The following is a 9268-nucleotide window of genomic DNA, read 5'->3' on the forward strand; positions in this document are numbered from 1 at the left end:
ATTTCCGATTAATCTCATCTGCCCCACCTAAGTAAAGCACGCAATGTAATATTTCAATACCAATTCTCCTTTTTTTTTGGAACAGATGATCATGATCACAATGTTAAACATATGATATCTGAATCAGCTGAGATATGTTTGAGGCGGATATGGGGGTTCTTACCTGCAAGGTGGTGAATGATTCTGTCGGAAAAGTCCACTATTATATGTATGATGTTTCTTTTTCTTTTGTTTGGTTTTTGATTTTGTTTTTTTGTTTTTTGGTTTTTTTATTTATGTAAATTGTGTTGACGGATATATGTAATAATTTGCAACAACCCGACAGTATATATGTGGAGTTAAGACTTTTTATTTTGTTTTTTATTTTTTGTCTTTTAACTGCTGGATAGGGTAATTAATGATGATAAATATCTTTGAGGTCATTCTTCTTTTCGTTTTTGTTTTCAGATAAGAGCTTTTCTAGAATTAAATATATGTATGTGCCAGTTGTTAACATTATTTTTTTCAAGTATCATTAATTCACCTATGTATCCTTTATACCCCACAGACCATGCTTTTTTCTCCAATTAATTGGCTAATCTCCTGTTTCTATCTGCCCTTTCAAGGTTCTTCTTTTCACCATTTAATTTCTAGCTTTACTTAAACCCCACAATTAATGTAAGGTGTGGTTTTCCCAACTACCTAATCTTGACGCACAATCTAGCACTACTACTGTTCTAGTCATCCTTACAATTGTATTTATTAAAACATGTCCTACTTATTCATGTAGTTTCATTATGCATTTATAGAATATTCTAATTATTATTCTTTATCCTTTTCTTGTGTATAGGCTTCGTTAAATTGTATATATACATGTTTATTCAATAAATTGGTCATTGCAAAGCCTAATTAGTAGCAAAGTTTATTTATTTATTATTTTTTTTGGGACAACTAAATCCAATTGGAACCTCATTTGGCAAATCATCCTAGATATTTATTTCTTTCATGGAGAAAAGACCCTTATGCATAACTAAGCACATAGTAAAATTAAGCCCTTAAAGAATTATAAAAATTTATTTATCCATAACTCGATTACAGTAATGTATTTAGATATATACTAAATCATAGTGTGAATATTTGATAAATTTTACATTTATATCTTCGAAAGGTCATAGTTATCCATAACTATGTCAGAACATGCATAAGACTCCTAGCAGGGCCCAAGAGTTGAAGAAGAATTTGTATGTTGTTATTAAAGTTTTATTTTATTTTATTTATATGGGACCACTTAGGGAAGACTTGAATGGCCGTTAGCCATATTCCATGTGTCCCATGGAGAAAATTAGGACGACTAGAAAACAAAATGAATTCAATAAAATAAAGTAGAGTAGGGCCCCAACAAGGTTTTCAGCGTGGATGTATATTAAAATACATTAATTTCCGATTAATGTCATCTGCCCCACCTAAATAATGCATGCAATGTAATATTTCAGTACCAATTTTCCTTTTTTTGGAACAGATGATCATGATCACAATGTTAAACATATGATATCTAAATTAGATGAGATATGTTTGAGACAGATATGGGGGTTCTTACCTGCAAGGTGGTGAATGATTCTGCCGGAAAAGTCCACTATTATATGTATGATGTTTGTTTTTCTTTTCTTTGGTTTTTTATTTTGTTTTTTTTTTTGGTTTTTTTATTTATGTAAATTGTGTTGACGGATATATGTAATAATTTGCAGCAACCCAACAGTATATATGTGGAGTTGAGACTTTTTATTTTGATTTTGATTTTTTATCATTTAACTGCTGGATAGTGTAATTAATGATGATAAATATGTTTGAGGTCATTCTGCTTCTGGTTTTTGTTTTCAGATAAGAGCTTTTCTAGAATTAAATATATGTATGTGCCAGTTGTTCACATTATTTTTTTCAAGTATCATTAATTCACCTTTGTATCCTTTATACCCCACAGACCATGCTTTTTTCTCCAATTAATTGGCTAATCTCCTGTTTCTATCTGTCCGTTCAAGGTTCTTCTTTTCACCATTTAATTTCTAGCTTTACTTAAACCCCACAATTAATGTAAGGTGTGGTTTTCCGAACTACCTAATCTTGACGCACAATCTAGCACTATTACTGTTCTACTCATCCTTACAATTGTATTTATTAAAACATGTCCTACTTGTTCATGTAGTTTCATTATGCATTTATAGAATATTCTAATTATTATTCTTTATCCTTTTCCTGTGTATAGGCTTCGTTAAATTGTATATATACATGTTTATTCAATAAATTGGTCATTACAAAGCCTAATTAGCAGCAAATTTTATTTATTTATTTATTTTTTAGGACAACGAAATCCAATTGGAACATCATTTGAGAAAATCATCCTAGATTTTTATTTCTTTCATGGAGAAAAGACCATTATGCATGACTAAGCACGTAGTAAAATTAAGCCCTTAAAGAATTATAAAAATTTATTTATCCATAACTCGATTACAATAATGTATTTAGATATATACTAAATCACAGTGTGAATATTTGATAAATTTATATTTATATCTTCAAAAGGTCATAGTTATTCATAACTATGTCAGAACATGCATAAGACTCCTAGCAGGGCCCAAGACTTGAAGAAGAATTTGTATGTTGTTATTAAATTTTTATTTTACTTTATTTATATCGGACCACTTACGGAATACTTGAATGGCCGTTGGCCATATTCCATGTGTCCAATGGAGAAAAGTAGGATGACTACAAAACAAAATGAATTGAATAAAATAAAACAGACTACGGCCCAAACAAGGTTTTCAGCGTCCATGTATATTAAAATACATTAATTTCCGATTAATGTCATCTGCCCCACCTAAGTAATGCATGCAATGTAAGATTTCAATATCAATTTAACTTTTTTTTGGAACAGATGATCATGATTACAATGCTAAACATATGATATCTGAACCAGCTGAGATATGTTTGAGACGGATATGGGGGTTGTTACCTGCAAGGTGGTGAATGATTCTGTCAGAAAAGTCCACTAGTATATGTATGATGTTTCTTTTTCTTTTGTTTGGTTTTTGATTTTGTTTTTTTGTTTTTTGGTTTTTTTATTTATGTAAATTGTGTTGACGGATATATGTAATAATTTGCAGCAATTCGACAGTATATATGTGGAGTTGAGACTTTTTATTTTGATTTTGATTTTTTATCTTTTAACTGCTGGATAGTGTAATTAATGATGATAAATATGTTTGAGGTCATTCTGCTTCTGGTTTTTGTTTTCAAATAAGAGCTTTTCTAGAATTAAATATATGTATGTGCCAGTTGTTCACATTATTTTTTTCAAGTATCATTAATTCACCTTTGTATCCTTTATACCCCACAGACCATGCTTTTTTCTCCAATTAATTGGCTAATCTCCTGTTTCTATCTGTCCTTTCAAGGTTCTTCTTTTCACCATTTAATTTCTAGCTTTACTTAAACCCCACAATTAATGTAAGGTGTGGTTTTCCCAACTATCTAATCTTGACGCACAATCTAGCACTATTACTGTTCTAGTCATCCTTACAATTGTATTTATTAAAACATGTCCTACTTATTCATTTAGTTTCATTATACATTTATAGAATATTCTAATTATTATTCTTTATCCTTTTCCTATGTATAGGCTTCGTTTAATTGTATATATACATGTTTATTCAATAAATTGGTCATTGCAAAGCCTAATTAGTAGCAAATTTTATTTATTTATTATTTTTTTTGGGACAACCAAATCCAATTGGAACCTCACTTGAGAAATCATCCTAGATATTTATTTCTTTCATGGAGAAAAGACCCTTATGCATAACTAAGCGCGTAGTATAATTAAGCCCTTAAAGAATTATAAAAAGTTATTTATCCATAAATCGATCACAATAATGTATTTAGATATATACTAAATCACAGTGTGAATATTTGATAAATTTATATTTATATCTTCAAAAGCTCATCGTTATCCATAACTATGTCAGAACATGCATAAGACTCCTAGCAGGGCCCAAGACTTGAAGAAGAATTTGTTTGTTGTTATTAAATTTTTATTTTACTTTATTTATATCGGACCACTTACGGAAGACTTGAATGGCCATTGGCCATATTCCATGTGTCCCATGGAGAAAAGTAGGACGGCTACAAAACAAAATGAATTGAATAAAATAAAGTAGAGTACGGCCCAAACAAGGTTTTCAGCGTCCATGTATATTAAAATACATTAATTTCCGATTAATGTCATCTGCCCCACCTAAGTAATGCATGCAATGTAATATTTCAATACCAGTTTTCCTTTTTTTTGGAACAGATGATCATGATCACAATGTTAAACATATGATATCTGAATCAGCTGAGATATATTTGAGACGGATATGGGGGTTGTTACCTGCAAGGTGGTGAATGATTCTATCGGAAAAGTCCACTATTATATGTATGATGTTTCTATTTCTTTTGTTTGGTTTTTCATCTTGTTTTTTTGTTATTTGGTTTTTTTATTTATGTAAATTGTGTTGACGGATATATGTAATAATTTGCAGCAACCCGACAGTATATATGTGGAGTTGAGACTTTTTATTTTGTTTTTTATTTTTTATCTTTTAACTGCTGGATAGGGTAATTAATGATGATAAATATGTTTGAGGTCATTCTGCTTTTAGTTTTTGTTTTCAGATAAGAGCTTTTCTAGAATTAAATGTATGTATGTGCCAGTTGTTAACATTATTTTTTTCAAGTATCATTAATTCACCTATGTATCCTTTATACCCCACAGACCATGCTTTTTTCTCCAATTAATTGGCTAATCTCCTATTTCTATCTGTCCTTTCAAGGTTCTTCTTTTCACCATTTAATTTCTAGCTTTACTTAAACCCCACAATTAATGTAAGGTGTGGTTTTCCCAACTATCTAATCTTGACGCACAATCTAGCACGATTACTGTTCTAGTCGTCCTTACAATTGTATTTATGAAAACATGTCCTACTTATTCATTTAGTTTCATTATGCATTTATAGAATATTCTAATTATTATTCTTTATCCTTTTCCTGTGTATAGGCTTCGTTTAATTGTATATATACAAGTTTATTCAATAAATTGGTCACTGCAAAGCCTAATTAGTAGCAAATTTTATTTATTTATTATTTTTTTTGGGACAACGAAATCCAATTGGAACCTCATTTGAGAAATCATCCTAGATATTTATTTCTTTCATGGACAAAAGACCCTTATGCATAACTAAGCACGTAGTAAAATTAAGCCCTTAAAGAATTATAAAAATTTATTTATCCATAACTCGATTACAATAATGTATTTAGATATATACTAAATCACAGTGTGAATATTTGATAAATTTATATTTATATCTTCGAATGGTCATAGTCATCCATAACTATGTCAGAACATGCCGAAGACTCCTAGCAGGGCCAAGACTTGACGAAGAATTTGTATGTTGTCATTAAATTTTTATTTTACTTTATTTATATCGGACCACTTACGGAGGACTTGAATGGCCGTTGGCCATATTCCATGTGTCCCATGGAGAAAAGTAGGACGACTACAAAACAAAATGAATTGAATAAAATAAAGTAGAGTAGGGCCCCAACATGGTTTTCAGCGTACATATATATTAAAATACATTAATTTCCGATTAATGTCATCTGCCCCACCTAAATAATGCATGCAATGTAATATTACGGTACCAATTTTCCTTTTCTTTTGGAACAGATGATCATGATCACAATGTTAAACATATGATATCTGAATCCGCTGACATATGTTTGAGACGGATATGGGGGTTCTTACCTGCAAGGTGGTGAATGATTCTGTCGGAAAAGTCCACTATTATATGTATGATGTTTGTTTTTCTTTTGTTTGGTTTTTGATTTTGTTTTTTTTTTTTTTGGTTTTTTTATTTATGTAAATTGTGTTGACGGATATATGTAATAATTTGCAGCAACCTGACAGTATATATGTGGAGTTGAGACTTTTTATTTTGATTTTGATTTTTTATCTTTTAACTGGTGGATAGTGTAATTAATGATGATAAATATGTTTGAGGTCATTCTGCTTCTGGTTTTTGTTTTCAGATAAGAGCTTTTCTAGAATTAAATATATGTATGTGCCAGTTGTTCACATTATTTTTTTCAAGTATCATTAATTCACCTTTGTATCCTTTATACCCCACAGACCATGCTTTTTTCTCCAATTAATTGGCTAATCTCCTGTTTCTATCTGTCCTTTCAAGGTTCTTCTTTTCACCATTTAATTTCTAGCTTTACTTAAACCCCACAATTAATGTAAGGTGTGGTTTTCCCAACTATCTAATCTTGGCGCACAATCTAGCACTATTACTGTTCTAGTCATCCTTACAATTGTATTTATTAAAGCATGTCCTACTTATTCATGTAGTTTCATTATGCATTTATAGAATATTCTAATTATTATTCTTTATCCTTTTCCTGTGTATAGGCTTCGTGAAATTGTATATATACATGTTTATTCAATAAATTGGTCATTGCAAAGCCTAATTAGTAGCAAATTTTATTTATTTATTTATTTTTTGGGACAACGAAATCCAATTGGAACCTCATTTGAGAAAATCATCCTAGATTTTTATTTCTTTCATGGAGAAAAGACCCTTATGCATAACTAAGCACGTAGTATAATTAAGCAATTAAAGAATTATAAAAATTTATTTATCCATAACTCGATTACAATAATGTATTTAGATATATACTAAATCACAGTGTGAATATTTGATAAATTTATATTTATATCTTCGAAAGGTCATAGTTATCCATAACTATGTCAGAACATGCATAAGACTCCTAGCAGGGCCCAAGAGTTGAAGAAGAATTTGTATGTTGTTATTAAATTTTTATTTTACTTTATTTATATAGGACCACTTACAGAGGACTTGAATGACCGTTCGCCATATTCCATGTGTCCCATGGAGAAAAGTAGGACGACTACAAAACGAAATGAATTGAATAAAATAAAGTAGAGTACGGCCCAAACAAGGTTTTGAGCGTCCATGTATATTAAAATACATTAATTTCCGATTAATGTCATCTGCCCCACCTAAGTAATGCATGCAATGTAATATTTCAATACCAATTTTACTTTTCTTTGGAACAGATGATCATGATCACAATGTTAAACATATGATATCTGAATGAGCTGAGATATGTTTGAGACGGATATGGTGGTTCTTACCTACAAGGTGGTGAATGATTCTGTCGGAAAAGTCCACTATTATACGTATGATGTTTGTTTTTCTTTTGTTCGCATTTTTATTTTGTTTTTTTGTTTTTTTGGTTTTTTTATATATGTAAATAGTTTTGACGGATATATGTAATAATTTGCAGCAACCCGTCAGTTTATTTGTGGACGTGAGACATTTTTTTTTTTTTTATATTTTATCTTTTAATGGCTGGATAGGGTAATGAATGATGATAAATATGTTTGAGGTCATTTTGCTTTTGCTTTTTGTTTTCAAATAAGTGCTTTTCAAGAAGTAAATATATGTATATGCCAGTTGTTAACATTATGTTTTTTCAAGTATCATTAATTCACCTTTGTATCTTTTATACCCCATATACCGTGCTTTTTTCTCCAATTAATTGGCTAATCTCCTTTTTCTATCTGTCCTTACTAGGTTCTTCTTTTCACCATTTAATTTCTAGCTTTACGTAAACCCCACAATTAATGTAAGGTGTGGATTTCCCAACTACCTAATCTTTATGCACAATCTATCACAATTATTGTTCTAGTCATCCTTACAATTGTACTTATTAAAACATGTCCTACTTATTCATGTAGTTTCATTATTCATTTACAGAATATTCTAATTATTATTCTTTATCCTTTTGCCGTGTATAGGCTTCGTTAAATTGTATATATACATGTTTATTCAATAAATTGGCCGTTGCAAAGACGAATTAGTAACAAATTTTTTTTTTAATTTTTTTTTTTGGGACATCGAATTCCAATTGGAACCTCATTTGAGAAATCATCCTAGATGTTTATTTCTTTCATGGAGAAAAGACCCTTATGCATAACTAAGCACATCGTAAAATTAAACCCATAAGGAATTATAAAAATTAATTTATCCATAACTAGATTACAATAATGTATTTAGATATATACTAAATCTAAGTGTGAATATGTGATAAATTTAGATTTATCTGTTCAAAAAGTCATAGTTATCCATAACTATGTCAGAACATGCATAAGACTCCTTGCAGGGCCCAAGACTTGAAGAAGAATTTGTATGTTGTTGTTAAAATTTTATTTTATTTTATTTACATCCTACCACTTCGGGAAGACTTGAATGGCCGTTGGCCATATTCCATTTGTCCAATGAAGAAAAGCAGGTTGACTAGAAAACAAAATGAATTGAATAAAATAAAGTAAAGTAGGGCCCCAACAAGGTTTTCGGCGTGCATGTATATTAAAATACATTAATTTTCGATTAATGTCATCTGCCCCGCCTAAATAATGGATGCAATGTGATATTTCAATACCAATTTCTCTTTTTTTTAGAACAGATGATCATGATCACAATGTTAAATATATGATATCTGAATCAGCTGAGATATGTTTGAGACGGATATGGAGGTTCTTACTTGCAAGGTCGTGAATGATTCTGTCGGAAAAGTCCACTATTATATGTATGATGTTTGTTTTTCTTTTGTTTGGTTTTTGATTTTGTTTTTTTTTTTTTTTTGGTTTTTTTATTTATGTAAATGGTGTTGACGCATATACGTAATAATTTGCAGACAACCGTCAGTTTATATGTGGAGTTGAGACTTTTTATTTTGTTTTTTATTTTTTATCTTTTAACTGCTGGATAGGGTAATTAATGATGATAAATATGTTTGAGGTCATTCTGCTTTTGGTTTTTGTTTTCAGATAAGAGCTTTTCTAGAATTAAATATATGTATGTGCCAATTGTTAACATTATTTTGTTCAAGTATCATTAATTCACCTTTGTATCCCTTATACCCCACAGACCTTGCTTTTTTCTCCAATTAATTGGCTAATCTCCTGTTTCTATCTGTCCATACTAGGTTCTTCTTTTCACCATTTAATTTCTAGCTTTACTTAAACCCCACAATTAATGTAAGGTGTGGTTTTCCCAACTACCTAATCTTGACGCACAATCTAGCACTATTACTGTTCTACTCATCCTTACAGTTGTATTTATTAAAACTTGTCCTACTTATTCATGTAGTTTCATTATGCATCTACAGAATA

The sequence above is a fragment of the Ziziphus jujuba genome, chromosome 8, assembly GCF_031755915.1.
Source record: "Ziziphus jujuba cultivar Dongzao chromosome 8, ASM3175591v1".
Taxonomy (NCBI): domain Eukaryota; kingdom Viridiplantae; phylum Streptophyta; class Magnoliopsida; order Rosales; family Rhamnaceae; genus Ziziphus; species Ziziphus jujuba.